The 19,128-nt window shown below is 32.3% G+C and overlaps 1 pseudogene; it reads left to right on the top strand.

Annotated features, from left to right (window-relative positions):
- LOC142319844 (facilitated trehalose transporter Tret1-like) overlaps positions 1–19,128 on the top strand; it is an 84,808-nt pseudogene that overhangs the window by 35,079 nt on the left and 30,601 nt on the right.

Below are 19,128 nucleotides of genomic sequence, written 5' to 3'. Positions count from 1 at the left end.
TTTTAATCATTTTAATTTTTCGATATCAAATAAATTTTTTATAAAGTAGGAAAATATACGGCTCTATAGTTTTAATTACTTTTATTATTTTGATTTTGTACGTGAAACGATTTAAATAATTTGATTAAGCTATCTCTCTACAAGAGTGAATGATTGTTTTAGCACTTTCCGACAAGACACGGCGCAGTACCGACATCGACAAGAATATTTTCACGTTACAAGTTTTAACTTAGTTGTTGTCTACCAGTTTCAGTGATTTTTTTTTTGTTTTACTACCCGACATTATTTTTTATTATAGTTTATTTCTATTATCGTCATTAAACTTATCCCACAAGCAGGGCTTACTATAAGTTCGATTAATGTTACTACATCGTATTTAAAATTAGCCATATTTTAGAGAAAAATTGGAGACGCAACCGGTACAAAACAACGAACTGAGACGACACAGTACCGACGCCTACATGTCGGTCATTGTGAAAGGTATTCCTGAGTTTAAGTTAATTCTTACGACCGCCGACAAAGTGTCGGTAAGTGTGAAAACAGCCATTCCCTGTAAAAAGATTCTTTAATTTTATACTACAAATTCATTACAAAATTTGTTGATAAGCAATGGCTCCCAAATTTTGCCGAATTGCCGAATTTTTCAGTTAAAACTTTTCCACGGCGCCATACCCTAAGTAAAATGATGACTACTCGTGAGTAAGACATAAAAATAAATTAAACTCGTGTATCTTCATTACTTAACATTTTCTTTTTTCTTTATTAACGTTAAATTAATAATTATAAATGTCTTGGTTCAATTAATTATGAAGCTTTTACAATATTTCGAAGGGCGCCGCGGCGTCAGGTTTGGGAATTACTGGTCGATAAGGTTTCTAACAAAAAGGTTTCGGTTACCGTCAATACGAAATTGGAAAATTATCCTCGATTAATTTTTCCTCATCGAGAAACAATTATTTCCATTTAAAAAGTTTTACTAGCGGTTTTAGCATTAGTTGCCGTTATATTCAACGCGTATAAAAGAAATTTCTTCTACTAAAATAACAGTTTGTTCAAAATATTGTCATATGCTTTATTGTTTCAACCGTGTTTACATTTACGTCTGCTATTTTGTCCCGATTTGGTTGAAAACAGCTCGGTCAGTTATGTATTATTTTAAAAATACTTTAAAAAAAAAATTTCTATAAATAGGCCAAAAATGTCAAATCTTGGCTTCGTGATAGTTATTATCTATCTGTAGCGATATCATTTCTGTTTCTAATCTTCTTTTTATTTAGTCTGAAACAAATAAATTAGACGTTGAAATGGATTTTATTAGAATTCCTTTTTTTTCAGTAAAAGAAGACTGATCGCTGAATCATAAACGTAAGACCGCATGATATAAGCTCGGCTATAGTTTATTTTAAATGCGTTAAAGTAGCTTGTTCCCCTCCTTTCTTATATTTTAAATGGAAGAGTACTCGGATGAAATATCAGAACGTTTTACTCTTCGGTAAAAAAATTAATATAGTATTGAGGTATATTATTTGAACAGCAGGTATTTTCTTAGCGGTTTCCACATCGTTGAGGTAACGAAATAATAATTTTAAAAAAATCATGAGTATGCTCAGAGCAGAGAATGAAATAGCAATCGATCGCGTTGCAAATAAGTTTTTAATTTACATATCGCATCGACTATGATTATATAATAATATTAACAAACAAACGAAACAAAATACACACCTGGGCTGTTTCAAAATTGGCCTCTAACTGTTGAAAATGTTTTGTAGATTATTTCGACTAAGTGGTACGGTCAGGAATGTCTCTGAAATCCTGTTGCACGACTGTCTGCCATCATCCGTTCTGTAGGGTGCCGGCAAAGCATCGGGTAAAGGCTGAAACTTGTCGTGCACTCCCGTCAACCGTTACGAATATTGTACGATTAGTATTTTCCGGCAGAAGGAAGAACAGAGATCTGTCAGTGACTTTTTTTGGTAGATTTCATAAGAAAGCTATCTATTGTAATGATACCGTGGTTCGACTTTCGGAAAATTTCGACATATATTCGCGTTTCACATTTCAGACTCCAAAACCACCCAGTTAAAAATGTTACACGCGCACACGCACACACACTTCACTTTCTTGTTGACACGATAATTTCCGTAATTTTGCGCCAATCGCTTTCAAATTTATACATAAAATATAACCACCCAAACTCTCGGTCGAATTTGTTAACGGGCAAAATCGGACCGTGGGACTGGAATTGGGGGCGCTTTTTTGAAAAAATACTATACCTTTCTTATTAAGTAAAATATCGAATTCGTTTAAAGTTTCTACTATTCTTCGGGTAAGGACCTAGAACACCTAAGTAAAGTCTTTTGATATCACCAACCGTTGGCCCAGGGGGTGGAAAAAATGGGGTTTCGAAGACAAAAAAATCGTACCTCCTTTAATAGGCACAGCGTCGAATAGGTTTAAAGCGGTAATTAGTTGTATAAGCGGACCTAAAACTTTTGTCCTAAACAATTTTTGATATGACCTACCCTTACGGCAAGGGATGATCAAAATATTGCTGGAACTGTAACAAGATGGAGCTTGCCGTACGCTAAACATGTGAAACTTTTTTCACATGTACCTACTTCGCACCGGTGAAATCTACTACCGCCTTCCGGCGTCTCGAAAGGAATTTTTTGTCATGAAATGTAGACGTTAGTGTGCACTGAATTGTCACGATAAGTTTGGTAGTTACCGAACAATAAACACAAATAAATAACATTTATGTAAAAAATTTAAATATAAGGAAATAAACTCGTAAAATAAGAGCGTTACATTACGAAATTGACAAGTAAAATTCAAAAAATTACAATTAAATAATGAATAAACGTTATAATTAATTATTTTTTGGCATTTAGGGGTAGCGTGATAGATCCTTTCAGCTGTCAAAGAATTTATTTAACATATTAAAACATTTCTATTTTATTCCAGATTTTTATTTTCTTTTAAAAGTATACGCAATTTCAAATTTTTTATTTCGGTTTATATTTTTGATTATTCATTTCGATGATAATTCATGAAAAACAGTCGTGTGTCTTTCAAATATTACTTGCTACGCTCTTAAAAGTTACAGATAACTTCGATCAAGCTTTTTTTGAATGTTTAGGATGAGAAACAACTTGAAGAGGTAACCGCATTCGTATGATTTGACATGTGATTTTTTTTCAGGGAAATCTTCATGTTTTCTTCAAATCCGATCATCCTGAATTACCCCTCACAGGCGATTGAAAACTTATTTATTCAATTTCAAAAATCGGATAAAAGCGTTAGGAAAAAAATTTGTAATTCTGAAGTAAATACCATCGTGAATGCATAAGAGTGAAAGCATGATGTTTTGAACATATTCATTAAGGTATGTTAAACATATAATAATAAAAATAAATTTTTTGTTAACTTTTTCTTTTTAAATACTATTAGTAACTGGGGAAACTCGATTTTTAGTCCGATCGATGAACTGGAACTTCATCTACAATTTGTGAGAAAAATCTTTGTCGTTGAATTAAGAGAGAATTCTTAATAATTTTTTGTTAATTTTGTAAAGGTATTCCCTTAAGATTACGATGAACTGTAATCTTGTAAAAGTTGCGCTTTAAAAGTAGGTCTGATATTACAGAGTGACAAATGCGCAAAGTCGTAAAGTTTCATCGATAAGATAAATCGACGAGTAAGGTTATCTATGTAATTTGAAATATTAAAAAAAATTGTACCGTTTAAAAATTGATTATCGGTATCTCTCTCTTTTTCCTGTTTAACCTCCGGTAACTACCGTTTAGATAATTCTTCAGAGGATGATATGTATGAGTGTAAATGAAGTGTAGTCTTGCACATTCACAGTTCGACCGTTCCTGAGATGTGTGGTTAATTGAAACCCGACCGCCAAAGAACACCGGTATCCACGATCTAGTATTCAAATCCTTGTAAAAATAACTGGCTTTACTAGGACTTGAACGCTGTAACTCTCGACTTTCCAAATCAGCCGATTTGGGAAGACGCGTTAACCACTAGACCGACCCGATGGGTTGATTATCGGTATCTAATATTTCGTATCGCGTTGTTTTAGTCCCGTTTATACTGAGAATCTTTACTTCCTTATTCGAAGTAATAAGGAACCGCGAGAAATTTCTGTTTTCAGATTTCAACGGAACAATCCATTCTGATCATCCCTGAATCCATTTTTACTAGTTTCGGTGCGATGTCTGTACGTACATACGTCCGTATATATCTCGTATAACTTAAAAGTCATTAGCCGTATAATGTTGAAATTTTGGATTTAGGGCTGTTATAATATCTTTGGCACCTCTGCTTTTGATTGCAATCGACTAAATTAAAAAAGCCCAAAATCTAAAAAAAAATTGGATTTTTGACTTTTTCTTAACTGCACAACAACCCCTCGTCGAGAGCTTTTCAACAATATATCATAACCGGTACTATTTTCGGTTGGTTCCAGTTACAGCCAAATACAATTTTAATTAATATAATATTTGGATCTTACAAGAAGGCACATCGGTTCGAATCCGTCATTACGTATATTTTATTTTCATTTTTTAAATTTAAATATATTGATTTATTATTCCTCCTCTATGAATCATGAGACCTTGCCGTCGGTGAGGGGGCTTGAGTGCTCAGGGATACAGAGTAGCTGGACCGAAGGTGCAACCATATCGGAGAGGTATCTGTTGAGAGCCAGACTAACGAATGATTCCTGAAAGAGGGCAGCAGCTCTTTCAGTAGTTGTTAGGGGCGTGAGTCAAAATGACTTAAACGGTCATATCAACATCACTCAGTCCTCTGAGTACTGCGCAGCTGAAAGCAATGGAAAACTACAGCTGCTTTTTTTTTTCAAGAAAATGTGGCTCTCTGCATTTTCATATAGCAATGGTGGAGGCGCCTTCCTCGGTAAAATATTCCGGAGGTAAACTAGTCCCCGACCGGGTGGGGACTACAAAGGAATGGGTCACCAGAAAATTAAAAAATAACATTCTACGAGTCGGAGCGTGGAATGTTAGAAGTTTAAAAAAGGTTGGTAGGCTAGAAAATTTAAAAAGGGAAATGGATAGGATAAATGTAGATGTAGGCAGGCCACGTTTGGAATATGTAAAACAAATTGTTAGGGATGTTGGATGTAGAGGGTATACTGAAATGAAACGACTAGCACTAGATAGGGAATCTTGGAGAGCTGCATCAAACCAGTCGAATGACTGAAACAAAAAAAAAAGGAAAAAAAGATTTATTATTATTTCAATAATATGTTTGTATTCATATAAAATGTTTACAATCGGAGGTTAAAAAATATTAATAAATCAATATATTTAAATTAAAGTAATAAAAAATAAAAATACGTGTGTGAAGTCGGATTCGAACCGGTGTGTGCACGGTTACGGACTCGACACGTTGTCATTTGCACCACTTATCTACTTGAGCGACGCGAAACAAATGTGTTTTATTTATAGTTTCGTTTATTTTTCTAAAATATTTAATTCTTTTGTTTTGTAGTTTTGTTTCGTTTAATACCTAATAAAATCCGTCACATTTTTAAATATATATATATTTTTTTTTTTAATAAACTTCGAAATTCTTTTGTTTCTGTGCAGATTATTCATAGTTTTACTCGGAATCAAATTCTCTACAAATTTTGTTTAAAACCTTAATGCGTTTTTATCACCGATTTAACAACGTTATTTTACACCAAACGTAAATTAGTGTTTTTTTCAACTGCGATCTTTTATTTATTACCCCAGATTTCTCAAATACTAACTAAAAAATAGTTATAAGACCTTTTTTCTTTTTCCTGTTTAGCCTCCGGTAACTACCGTTTAGATAATACTTCAGATGATGAATGAGGATGATATGAATGAGTGTAAATGAAGTGTAGTCTTGTACATTCTCAGTTCGACCGTTCCTGAGATGTGTGGTTAATTGAAACCCAACCACCAAAGAACACCGGTATCCACGATCTAGCATTCAAATCCTTGTAAAAATAACCGAATTTACTAGGACTTGAACGCTGGAACTCTAAGCTTTCCAAATCAGCTGATTTGGGAAGACGTGTTCACCACTAGACCAACCCGGTGGGTACAGTTATAAGACCTACCTTTTTTCAGTTTTTCAGGTCAGATTTCATATAAAACCGCAAAAGTTCCCCCTTAATTTGGATCCCAGTATTATAGTATAGCTTAATTTGATGGAAGGCACATAAATAAGGGTGAAACCTTTCGCCAGCCGACGTTTGTTAACGAAGCCGTTTCCGAACCTATATTTGTACAAATTTTCTTCTTTATTTTCATCGGTATTTCACGTCCTAAATGTTTGTTATATACTTCGTGAATCGCTCTGTATTAAACAGGTAACTGATATGCGGAACGCTAGAACTATATCGAATGTTTTTCTTTTAATACAATATTCTGGAAATATATTTTTCTTAATTTGAGACCAGCAAGCCGAGTCTTTCGTCTATTATGTGCCTGTAGCGTCGGAACAAATCCTGAAAGTTTGTGATATTTTTCGTGAATATCTCTTCTGTACATTCCTGTCTTGTAACTTCTCTAACGTTTATTTTCTCGTGCTATTTTTTTGATTTAATTTCCTGATATCTCAAAACGTAAAGAAAATTCAATTTCAACCCTCACTCCCACCATCTAACCGAAAGTAAAAACCGTATTTTTCTTCGAAAATTCTGTAAAAAATAGATTTTTGAAATTCAGATTAATTGTTTAAATACAAACGCACGAAAAAATGTCGACATATCTACATGAAATATAAAAGATTACTAAAAAATGATTCACAATTTCAGTATTAAAGATTATTTTGACCATATCTTTCAGTATACGTTGAACGGGAAGCAGCTAAATAGTGTTTTTTGTTGTTTTTAATTAGGATCATTTAAAATTTCACGAACAGAATAATATTGTTCCCGTAAAATAAATTTTTTTATCGCATTTTAAATAAATCGGTTAAAAGATTTTTCAAATGAGATTGGCAATTTTTTAAAACGATAACATAATAAGGCCGCCCTTTCTCGTAAATATAGTATCGAGTTATAAACGAAAACAGCTCCGTTGTCTGTTTTGGTAAAAGTGGATATTGTTATTTTTTTAATTATAAGTGACCGTTCTTTTGAACAAAAATTGCACATAGAATGCAGAAAAATTAAAAATATAGATTAAGAGATGTAAAATCTAAACTGAGTTTCCGATCTCTAGAATAGCGTTTTTTCTTATATTAAAATTATATTAGTCCTTTATTTTTTCTAAATGTATTTAACACTTGAATTAATAATTAAGAGTATTCTGTACCTATCCGTTGAGAAAAAGAAAACATTTTTTTATGTTACGATGTAGATATTAAAATATTTCTAAACTTTTTTAACCTATTAGCGTGAAATAAAAAGTTTTTATAATGAAATTATCGTCTTACTAGATTTTCTTTCTGAATTTGTTTTAACTGTATCTTGAAATTATTCATTTACCGCCAAAGTTAACAAAGTTTGCGAATAATTTTTCTTAGATATAATAAAAATATCAACATTTGAAGAGGCATAGTAATATGACTTTAATGAATTAATTTTTGAAAACCACAATGTCGAACAATATTAAGTCCGTAATCTAAGGAGACCTTGTAAACGTTTTCAATGCGGTCAGTAACAAACCTCTTAATCCATTTTAGCGCACCTAGTGAATGTGCTTAGTACTACCGGGTGATTCAAAAAGGACCGTAACTCTAAAAGCTTATAAAAGTCTATTTAGATAACTTACAGATTTAAGTTTCTATTCTTCTAGTGACTGTGATATATGTAAAATATCTTCTACGCTAATATTACTAATTAAGAGTAATAGACACTATATATATATATATATAGTGTCTATTAGTCTCTTTTTATAATTACACTGCCGCTTGTGCTAAAAAAAATCAGTTAAAACTCTGACAGTAGTTAAAACAAAGACGCAAACGCTATTGTATGTAACCAATTCAAGGACAAGTATATAAAAAACTACGTAACAGAAAGGCTTGTACATATACACTGTTCGTGTCGGCAAGACAGAGGATGTAAAAAACTGGCCATCGTTTAAACATAAATCATTTATTTTAAGATTAATATTTGCTTTGTTTTTGTTTGAAAAAGCGATTGTTTAAATCAAAGTTTATATATTTAAAATAAGTAACAAAATAATCTGAATTATGTTGCTAAATTTTTTTAACTAAAATTTTTAATTTATCGACTTTAAATATTTTTTATTTATAAATATTTATATGAACAGTAAAGGAAAACCACAACTAATATTTTTTTATTACGATTAAATTTATGAAATGTTTTTGTGTTTTGGTCAAAATGGATTTTACAGCAGTTAAAATGAATATAACGATTTTAAAAACCGTTTTTGTTTATAAATCGAGTAAATTTAATGTTTAAATGCAATTTTTATTTATATTTTCTCTTAAATTCACAGTTCAATAAGAACGAATCCAGTGTGTAATGGACTATTTTCAAAACTAAGTGACTTATTATGTTAATAGAAAATAATTTAAAGAAAAAAGTTAATTAACTTTATTTTAAATAAAGTTAGATTTAGCAATAAAAATGCATCTTGCATTCCTATTTTAATAAAAAAATATTCAATTATAGATTAGGAAAAAATATAACATCGTATACGAATTAATTAACAAACACTGATTTTAACTAATTTCGTAGCGATGAAAAATTTGAATTACAATTTTTTTTTTTGTCTTCAGTCATTTGACTGGTTTGATGCAGCTCTCCAAGATTCCCTATTTAGTGCTAGTCGTTTCATTTCAGTATACCCTCTACATCCCTAAAAATTTGTTTTACGTATTCCAAACGTGGCCTGCCTACACAATTTTTTCCTTCTACGTGTCCTTCCAATATTAAAGCGACTATTCCAGGATGCCTTAGTATGTGGTCTATAAGTCTGTCTCTTCTTTTAACTATATTTTTCCAAACGCTTCTTTCTTCATCTATTTGCCGCAATACCTCTTCGTTTGTCGCTTTATCCACCCGTCTGATTTTTAACATTCTCCTATAGCACCGCATTTCAAAAGCTTCTAATCTTTTCTTCTCAGATACTCCGATCGTCCAAGTTTCACTTCCATATAAAGCGACATTCCAAACATATACTTGCAAAAATCTTTTCCTGACATTTAAATTAATTTTTGATGTAAACAAATTATATTTCTCACTGAAAGCTCGTTTCGCTTGTGCTATTCGGCATTTTATATCGCTCCTGCTTCGTCCATCTTTAGTAATTCTACTTCCCAAATAACAAAATTCTTCTACCTCCGTAATCTTTTCTCCTCCTGTTTTCACATTCAGCGGTCCATCTTTGTTATTTCTACTACATTTCATTACTTTTATTTTGTTCTTGTTTATTTTCACGCGATAGTTCTTGCGTAGGACTTCATCTATGCCGTTCATTGTTTCTTCTAAATCCTTTTACTCTCGGCTAGAATTACTATATCATCAGCAAATCGTGGCGTCTTTATCTTTTCACCTTGTACTGTTACACCGAATCTAAATTGTTCTTTAACATCATTAACTGCTAGTTCCATGTAAAGATTAAAAAGATAGGAGATAGGGAACATCCTTGACGGACTCTATTTCTTATTACGGCTTCTTTCTTATGTTCTTCAATTATTACTGTTGCTGTTTGGTTCCTGTACATGTTAGCAATTGTTCTTCTATCTCTGTATTTGAACCCTAATTTTTTTAAAATGCTGAACATTTTATTCCAGTCTACGTTATCGATGCCTTTTCTAGGTCTATAAACGCCATGTATGTCGGTTTGTTTTTCTTTACTCTTTCTTCTACTATTAATCTGAGCGCTAAAATTGCGTCCCTTGTCCCTCCTATACTTTTCCTGAAACCAAATTGGTCTTCTCCTAACACTTCTTCCACTCTCCTCTCAATTCTTCTGTATAGAATTCTAGTTAAGATTTTTGATGCACGACTAGTTAAACTATTTGTTCTGTATTCTTCACATTTATCTGCCCCTGCTTTCTTCGGTATCATTACTATAACACTTTTTTTGGAAGTCTGACGGAAATTCCCCCTTTTCATAAATATTACACACCAGTTTGTATAATCTATCAATCGCTTCCTCACCTGCACTGCGCAGTAATTCTACAGGTATTCCGTCTATTCCAGGAGCCTTTCTGCCATTTACATATTTTAATGCTCTCCTAAATTCAGATCTCAGTGTTGTTACAATAAATTACGAAAAAATAAATAATGCAAATTATAGTACAAGAACAGATTAAAATAAAAAAATAAAATAAAAATTCAATGTAAGTTAAAGTATGTTTTACCACCAGATTACATTTTAAAAATAGATTAGCATTTTCTAATAACAAAAATTATCGGTAAAAAATATATTACAGGTTACATATTAATTTAACCCACTTCGCGTCTTCCCAAATCAGCTAATTTGAAAGTCGAGAGTACCAGCGTTCAAGTCCTAGTAAAGGCATTTATTTTTACACGGATTTGAATACTAGATCGTGGATACCGGTGTTCTTTGGCGGTCGGGTTTTAATTAACCACACATCTCAGGAACGGTCGAACTGAGACTGTACAAGACTACAGTCCATTTACAATCATACATGTCATCCTTCTTTTTCCTGTTTAGCCTCCGGTAACTACCGTTTAGATAATTCTTCAGAAGATGAATGAGGATGATATGTATGAGTGTAAATGAAGTGTAGTCTTGTATATTCTCATACCTGAGATGTGTGGTTAATCGAAACCCAACCGCCAAAGAACACCCCGGTATCCACGATCTAGTATTCAAATCCGTGTAAAAATAACCGGCACATACATATCATCCTGTGAAGTAATACCTGAACGGTAATTTCCGAAGGATAAACAGGAAAAGAAAGAAATATCTCATTTCTTCCGCTGAAAAAACCAAAATTTAAGAAAACGATACCGATATAAAAAAAGGTAAGACACTACATTTCTATTATCAAAATCTGTTCAAAAATACACGTTAAATATAAATAATCTATAAAAATAAAAATGTAGATGTTCGTTTGTTCAAAATCATAAATCTCCGAAAGTTCTTCACCGATCGCTTTGAAATTTTGACACAACGTTACGTTCGAATACGCGCGTGTTTTTATATACCTAATATGTGTCAGGTAAAAACAGCGCTATCTGTTGGACGTAAAAGCAAAACACGCTGTACTAAATTTTTTACTATTCAGTTTCAGTTTTTTCGATATATATATATATATCCAGTATAGACTAAAAAATTACAGAACCGATTTACGCGCGGCAAAAAGAGAGAAAGGGAAATAGGGAAAATCAAAAAGGGCAAAAAATAAAAAAGGAAATAGAAAGGAGAAAAAATAAGGCGTAGGGGGAAAGGAAAGGGATAGGGGAAAATGGGGTAAAAAGAAAGGGATTATGGTAAAAATGAAAATGGGGAAAAGGAGAAGGTTAAATTTTGTGATGTTCTCTGATTTTCATTTTGTGAACGTTTTATCAAACTTTCAATTGCGTTCATTTAATCTATGCATATATATGCATATACCACCGTTACGTATTGCTTCAGAGGATAAGATGAATGATTTGTACCTTGTTTAAAAATGCCATGCCTAACCGGGATTCGAACCCGGGACCTCCGGATGAAAGGCCGAGACGCTACCGTTCGCGCCGTGGAGGCTGGCGATAAATCATGTCTTCATTTTCCTGTTTAGCCTCCGGGAATCATCGTCAGGTATTACTTCAGGGGATGATATGTGTGAGTGTAAATGAAGTGTAATCTTGTACAGTCGACCGTTCCTCAGATATGTGGTTAATTGAAAAAAAAAGACTTTACTTAGTCTTGAACCGTGGAACTCACGATTTCCAAATCAACCGGATTTGAGAAGAAGCGTTTACCACTACACCGACCCTTTTTATTAGTAAATCTAGTGCTACACGCTCATATATGCTATATATATTCTCGCTCCATGCCTTTTCCTCTTTCATATATATTATTGATAAATTTAATGTATGTTTTTAATTTATAATTATATTAATAAATATATAATTAATAATATTAAAATTTAGTAAATTAACTATAAGTAAATTATTCGGAATTGCAAATGTAAAAAAATCAGTTTTATTCTTTTGAATATCTCGAATGGCGTATAAAATATATGCTTTATCTACTGCGTTGCGTTACTATACCGATATATATATATAATTTGTAGAAGTTTAATTTATTTCATTCTTTTTAGAATGTACAATATACATAGTGCTGGTCTCGGTTAGTTCTCTTAAAATGCAAGAGATGGCGTTAATTGACGTGAAATTATTTGAATAAAGTTAAAAATTATTAAATAAGTATTTATTTAATTAAAATATATTATTAATACTAAAAATAAATATTTTAGCGATTCAAACTAATTTTTAATCGTTAAAAAATACTTATCTCTAAATTAGTTAATTAAACTATTTTAAAACTACGCGATCACATATCAGCGCCATCTTGTGAGAACTAACATATTTATAACATATATAGCTCTATCGTCTCGTGATAATTTTGGTTACGAGTCGGCTCTTTTTTTCCCCATAAAAGAGTCTATCCCAAAATATCTGTACAACGCGCCTAAAAGAGTTTTCACTTCAAAAAAGTAAATTTCATTTTTAACCGTTTTACCACTTAAATTCGGAATTAAAAAAGAAATCTTTCTTAGTCTGCAGTGACAAGAACGTAAGAAGAATTTTTAACAGACATTTTTTGTAGTTTTGGTTTGGCGTTACGTATAATTCGTGATATGTTGTCTTCAATTTCAATAATGAGAAATGCAGCACGTACGAATTATTCATTATTTATACGGTTAAATAAATAATTTTTCATTTTTCGATAACATTTCCGATTGACCGTTATCTGTCAGATCGAGAGTTTACGTGATGTATGCCAAAGTTATCCTTCAATCTCCTAACAAATACCCCGTTCGAATCTTGAAAATCTGACGATTATTTACGGAGATGTCATAAAAGCATCCCATCGCATCTCCCACTGGACTAACTGGCGGCCATTTATAGGTGGTGAAAATCAGTTTTCCAATTTTGTAGGACCAGGTAAACTTCCTAGAACCCACCAAATCAGCTGATTTCGAAGTCGAGTGTTTCAGCGTTCAAGTCCTAGCAAAGTCAGATATTTTCACACCGATTTGAATACTAGATCGCGGGTGGATACCGGTGTTCTTTGGCGGTCGGGTTTCAATTAACCGCACATCTCAGGAACGGTCGACCTGAGACTGTACAAGACTACACTTCATTTGCGCTCTTAAATATCATCCTTTGAAGTAATATCTGAATCGACTATATTAAAGTGCAGTCCGGTTCATTTCTATCCAGAAATGAACTGTACTGTGCGTACAGTTCATCAAGGATTCACGATTCATCAAGGATCAACGATCAAGGATCGTTGATCCTTGATCCTTGCATATCGGGTAATTTCTGGCCAAAAGAGCCCAGTCCGCTCTTGTCCAGTATTTACTAGTACAATCCAAACTAGACCGGTCCAGCCAATCCAGATCGGGCTGTAGAAATCCAGCACAAACTTGTGTTTGTGTCATATTTATTTAGTGATTCTCTTTTCCACGGTTATGCAACAATAAGTAAAAATAAAATTGTGTATTAATCGCATAATACAAATAGCCAATTTGGTAACTACCCCTAGCAATTACCTCTATTAAGTAAGGGATGAATAAAATACCGAATTTACCATTAACAGTTATTAATAAAAAGAAGGATTAACAGTTTATTTTAATTCATTAGATTATAATATAAAATTATTTATCTAGGAAAACAAATATCTTTATAAACACCTTAAATAAATAATTATATAATACAATTTAACGCAAAGTTGTCTACATATGGGTCTTACGTAAAAGTTATAAAAATTCCTCAAATAAAAATTTTTAAAATATCACGCATAGAGAATTTAGATTGTCAAAATGTCTCTGCTACAAAACGGTCTAATTTTTACTTCTTTGTACGAAGTAAAGGAAGTATTGTAATCGCGAAAAGTATCGGTTTTCAGATTTCAACGGAAATATCCATTTTCATCATCCCTGATTTCATTTTGACTAGTTTCGGGGTGACCGCTGTACGTATCTCGTATAACTCAAAAACGATTAGCCGTAAGATGTTGAAATTTTGGGTTTAGAACAGTTGTAACATCTATTTGTGCACCTCTCGTTTTGATTGCAATCAAGCGGACCAAAAATGTACAAAACAACCCGAAATCCAATTTCTTAACTGCAGTAATAATTCCTCATCGAGAGCTTTTCACGATATATCATAAGCGGTATTTATTTTCATCGGTTTCATAGTTATAGCTCAATAAAATTTGAATTAATGAAATATTTGGATCTTACAAAGGGAAGGCACATCGGTTCAAATCTGATTTCATATACATATATTTTTTTAACCTCTGCTTGTAATAATATTTTTACAATAAATAATAATTCAATAATAACAACAAAAAAAAAATATAAAAAAATCAGAAGTTATTAATAAAGTAAGATTTTATGTAATTTTCATTTAAAAAAAATATGTATATGTAATATAATAGGCGTACAAAGAAGTCATGTGGTGTCCAGATCAGATATTTCCTGTATGACACAGGTACATCAGGGAGGCTTCATGGAGAAAATCTGAAGTTTTTAATCGAAAGAGTACCATAACTTACTTAGAGGAATACAAAAAACTATTTTCAAGTTAAAAAAAATTTAATTAAATCTCTGAACGGGTGAGGGGTGGGTTTCGAAGTAAATAATACGGGATTTTTTCTTTACCTTCTGTTCACTAAAGATCACGTTTCGAAAATTTTGATTTCTTTTGCTTTACAATGTGCTGATTAGAAATAACAGATAGCCAACTGACATGTACCTTTGATAATATCTTATTTTAATTTGCCTCATAATCTTTTTTTGCAGATCCTGAATTTAATATCAAATAAAATCGATGTCCCTATTGGAGCACAATTTTATTAAAATTTTATTAACCTACAAAATTTATTTGAAACTTAAAATATCCTGTTCTCCAAGAAACCAAATTGCAATATATTCTAGTTTGCTATTAAAAATGATTTCTATGTAGATGATCTCATTACCGGTTCAGATAACCTAAATTGAGTTATTCTATCAAAGAATAATATCTCCAAATTATTACAACAGTATGGTTTTCACTTCACATGTGATATTCTAACAATCGCAGTACTTCTACGTCTAGCTATAATTCATCCGTACCATCTAATCAAGAACAGAACACTTGTAAGAGTTCTACGGAACAAAAAGTCAGATACACTAAATTTCCAAATCACTCGTTCTAACAATTTGAAAATTTATACTAAAAGGAATATTCTTTCCATTATACTAAAAGGAATACTCTCTCTTTCAGATGTCTGTGATCCTCTTGGACTTACCGGCCGTATATTATATTTTCATACAAACAGTTTATATCCGGTTACCCAAACCGTACAGTGGTTTTCACTCCATAATCAATTACATCTAATCGAGTCATTTAAGTGATCCATTAAGTTTAATAAAAATAGTAAAATTCATTTTATTAAATTACATGAATTTTCTGATGCCTCTAATAACATGTTGACTGCCGAAAAAGAAAAAACGGATTTTGACTGCCGATGCCGCTCATTTTTTTTACCACTTTCAGTTAAAATAATCTTACATTATAAGGGAGGATCTTTAAAAATGTCATTTTCATTATTTATTTATTTAAAAATTATAAAAATTTATTTAACTCCGATCGGAGCGGTCGGCATCCTTTACCGATTTTTTTTAATCGGTGCCGCAACCTCCGATCGGAGTGTGTAAATTTTAGGCGATGAAATAAGAAAATCCATTCTTGTAATGAAATAAAGGTTTTATTAATAAATTGTAAGTTTAAAAAATTTTAAAGAAATCAAGTTAAATTAAAAAAAAAATACAATAATAAAGTAACTTTTCTATTCTGATAATGAAAACGCGTCTTGATTATGACATTTTAAGTTTAAAAAGGAAAAAGCATTAAATTGAGTACAATAAAATGAAAATAGATAAAATGGAATAATTACACATCAATTTTTGCTTAACATTTTGTGATATTCATCAAAACAGTAAACCTGGATTTCCAAAACACATCTTGCACTCGTAAATAGTTTGCTTTCTAACGTTTTTCTTTCTGCACAACTTGCATTTCTTTCTGCCGACTCGATTCGATTCTTTCAACCTTTTTGTTCTTTAGCCGTTTTTTCGATTTTGCTAATCCGGTGGGTACTCTTTTCTATAAGATTCAGTTTTCTGTTACGTTGTACCGGTATCGATGTACGAGATGACAACAACCCTCTGATTATTTCCAAACGAAACTCGTACAATCGTCCAGGCCTAATATACTGGTTGTGAAGATAATATGCATTTACAACACCTAATTGCAATACGTGTATAAAAAGTTTCTTGTACCGTCGTAAGGTTTTACGACTACACGGATAATATGCCATCGTTTGGTCCTGCCTATCTATCCCAGACATGAATTTATTATAATTTATTATTGCAATCGGCTTCTCAGTTTCTACTCCTCTTTTGTTTGTGATCGTTTTCATTTCATTCCCAAATTCAGTAGAAATGTATGTTACATTTCTTTTGTCCCGTCATTTACCGACATGAACGCCATTACCAAACATTGATTTATTTTCCCCCCGTTTCAGTTTTAAAGTGATGACTTCTTTCGGGTTATTCTTTCTATCTGCTCGAAGGGTTCCGGTACAGTATGTATTGTGTTCTAATAATTTCATAGCCAAACCCACACTATTATAAAAATTATCGGTGTACACTGCACGCCCATTTCGTAACTTCTCATCCGGTAAATGCAATACTACTTTGTCTGCGTGACCAGCGCCGCTATGAACATCAGAGGACCCTTGATAAACATGAAATTTAAGAACTAAACCGTTTGGTTCTGTCAGCATATACAATTTAATGCCGTATTTATGGCGTTTATTTTTTATATATTGGCGAAATTGTAATCTGCCACGCCAGAGAACCATAGCTTCGTCTAGAGACAATTGTTTGCCTGGGTAGTAAATTTCGTTAATTGTTTTATTAAAAAAATCAATTACTGATCTTATTTTTTTCTAAACGATCATCATCATTATGATTAGACGTAAAATGCAGACATCTTAATATTAAAATAAATCTGTTTCGTGACATGTAATTTTGAAAAACGGGAATATCGAAAAGGGGATCGGTCTTCCAATAGTCGAAACAATGAAATAGTACCTGTGTGAAGCAGCAAACCTAGGAAAACTTTTAACTCTTCTAATGTTAACTCCTTCCAATCCGTTATACGAGATCTTCCCTTTATCCCTGGTCGGCAAAAAACTTCCACAGCGTATTCATTTATCTCATGGACAACAGTTTGAAAAAATTATCGTGAAAGATTAACTCGAAAAAATCTAGGGGTTTGCCGTCGCCTGAAATTGGACTGTATCACTCCATACACTACTTGAATTTACATTGATATCGACTGGTTTTCACCAGTTACACACGATATCTCACCCGATATGGGAAACCATATCGGGTGAGACATCGTGTGTAATCTCATCTTCGTTTTCAGTGCTGGAATTTGATAGATCAATGTCACTATCAGGAAAACTATAGTCACTTATATCACCGTTTTCCAAATAATGAATTAGTTGATCGTTAGATAACCGATTACGTTTTCTAATATCACCAGATTTTTTTAAGAACAGTCCTGAAGGTCCTGGTTTATCCGCCATTTTGTGTGACGTCAGAAAAAAAAATGCGGAACCGGTATGCATACTGTATAAAAATACTGTTTTAAAAGGACGCCAAGACAATAACACACAAATTTCAATATTGCCGAAATCACAATGAAGCTGTACAGTGAACTAAGTACTCCCACTCCGATCGGAGTGCGCGGCATTCTCGGAGGAAGCCGAAATACTCTGATCGGAGTGGTCGGCAGTCAACGTGTTACAGGATTTTTTAATTGTTCAATGTATAGTTAGCATTTAAAGCTCCTATATTGTATTTAGATAGCTCATTTTTTATTGTTTAACAATACTAGGCAAAGAATTAAATCATATAATAGTCACATATTATATCATATCTAATACTGAAGAGGTAGCCTTCATGGAAAGATTAATCATGTCTGTGCATGTCAAAAAATGTAGCTTAAAACACAGCTGTGTTGTTTGTATTAAACACTGGATTTATGAATGAATGAATTTTGTTCAATCTTAAGTTCGTTAAGAGTGCAGTGTCATAATGCCTCAAAATTGTGTAAATGATGTGGATGCCTTTTGTTATATCTGTGATGAGTTTACCGTAAAATCAAATAGAAAAAATGTTACACCTTTAATTAAAAAAAGCATATAATTTGTACTTCCAGTATAAAATTGGTGATCAGGATAAGACGTGGGGTTCTCATATAATATGCACTAATTGTTCTGTGTATTTAAAGAGGATGGCAGCTGAAAGGTACACAGAAGGCTTTGCCATTTGGCTTACCTATCTGGAACTGATTGTTAATTTTGTTTAACAAGTGTGTCTGGAATTTCTAAAAAATCTAAACGTACTGTTAAATATCCTTCATTGCAATCTGCAATCGGGCCTGTACCTCACGGTGAAATTATTTCAGTTGCTGTGAAAAATTTCTGTTTCATGATCGATATCAAATACCAGTCAGGTGTGACATTTTTCATACGCTATAAACTTCCATTTAATGTTCCACACACAAGCTTCATGTTTATGTGGTGATATAAAAAATAAATATTATTTGCAATCTTAACACTCATTTAGTAAATGCTAAAAATTACAAAATTGATATTTTTATAATCTGTAAGTATTTATGAGAAATAAGATAAGAATTCTAAATCTTAGCTAATGTTATCTCTGATGATGTTTGTGATTAATGGTATATTTATCACGATAACAATTATTTGATTGTAAACAATTACAATTTGTAGAAAAATCTGTAAGATGAGTAGCAGCATTATTTTTAATAACATTTTGTAAAACCTGGCATATTAAAGTCACCTAGTAATAATTGTTAAAATTTAATTGTGC

The sequence above is a fragment of the Lycorma delicatula genome, chromosome 2 (assembly GCF_047948215.1).
Source record: "Lycorma delicatula isolate Av1 chromosome 2, ASM4794821v1, whole genome shotgun sequence".
In the NCBI taxonomy this organism is placed as follows: Eukaryota; Metazoa; Arthropoda; class Insecta; order Hemiptera; family Fulgoridae; genus Lycorma; species Lycorma delicatula.
The sequence above is the reverse complement of the archived record's forward strand: the minus strand, read 5'-3'. Positions and strand labels throughout refer to the sequence as shown.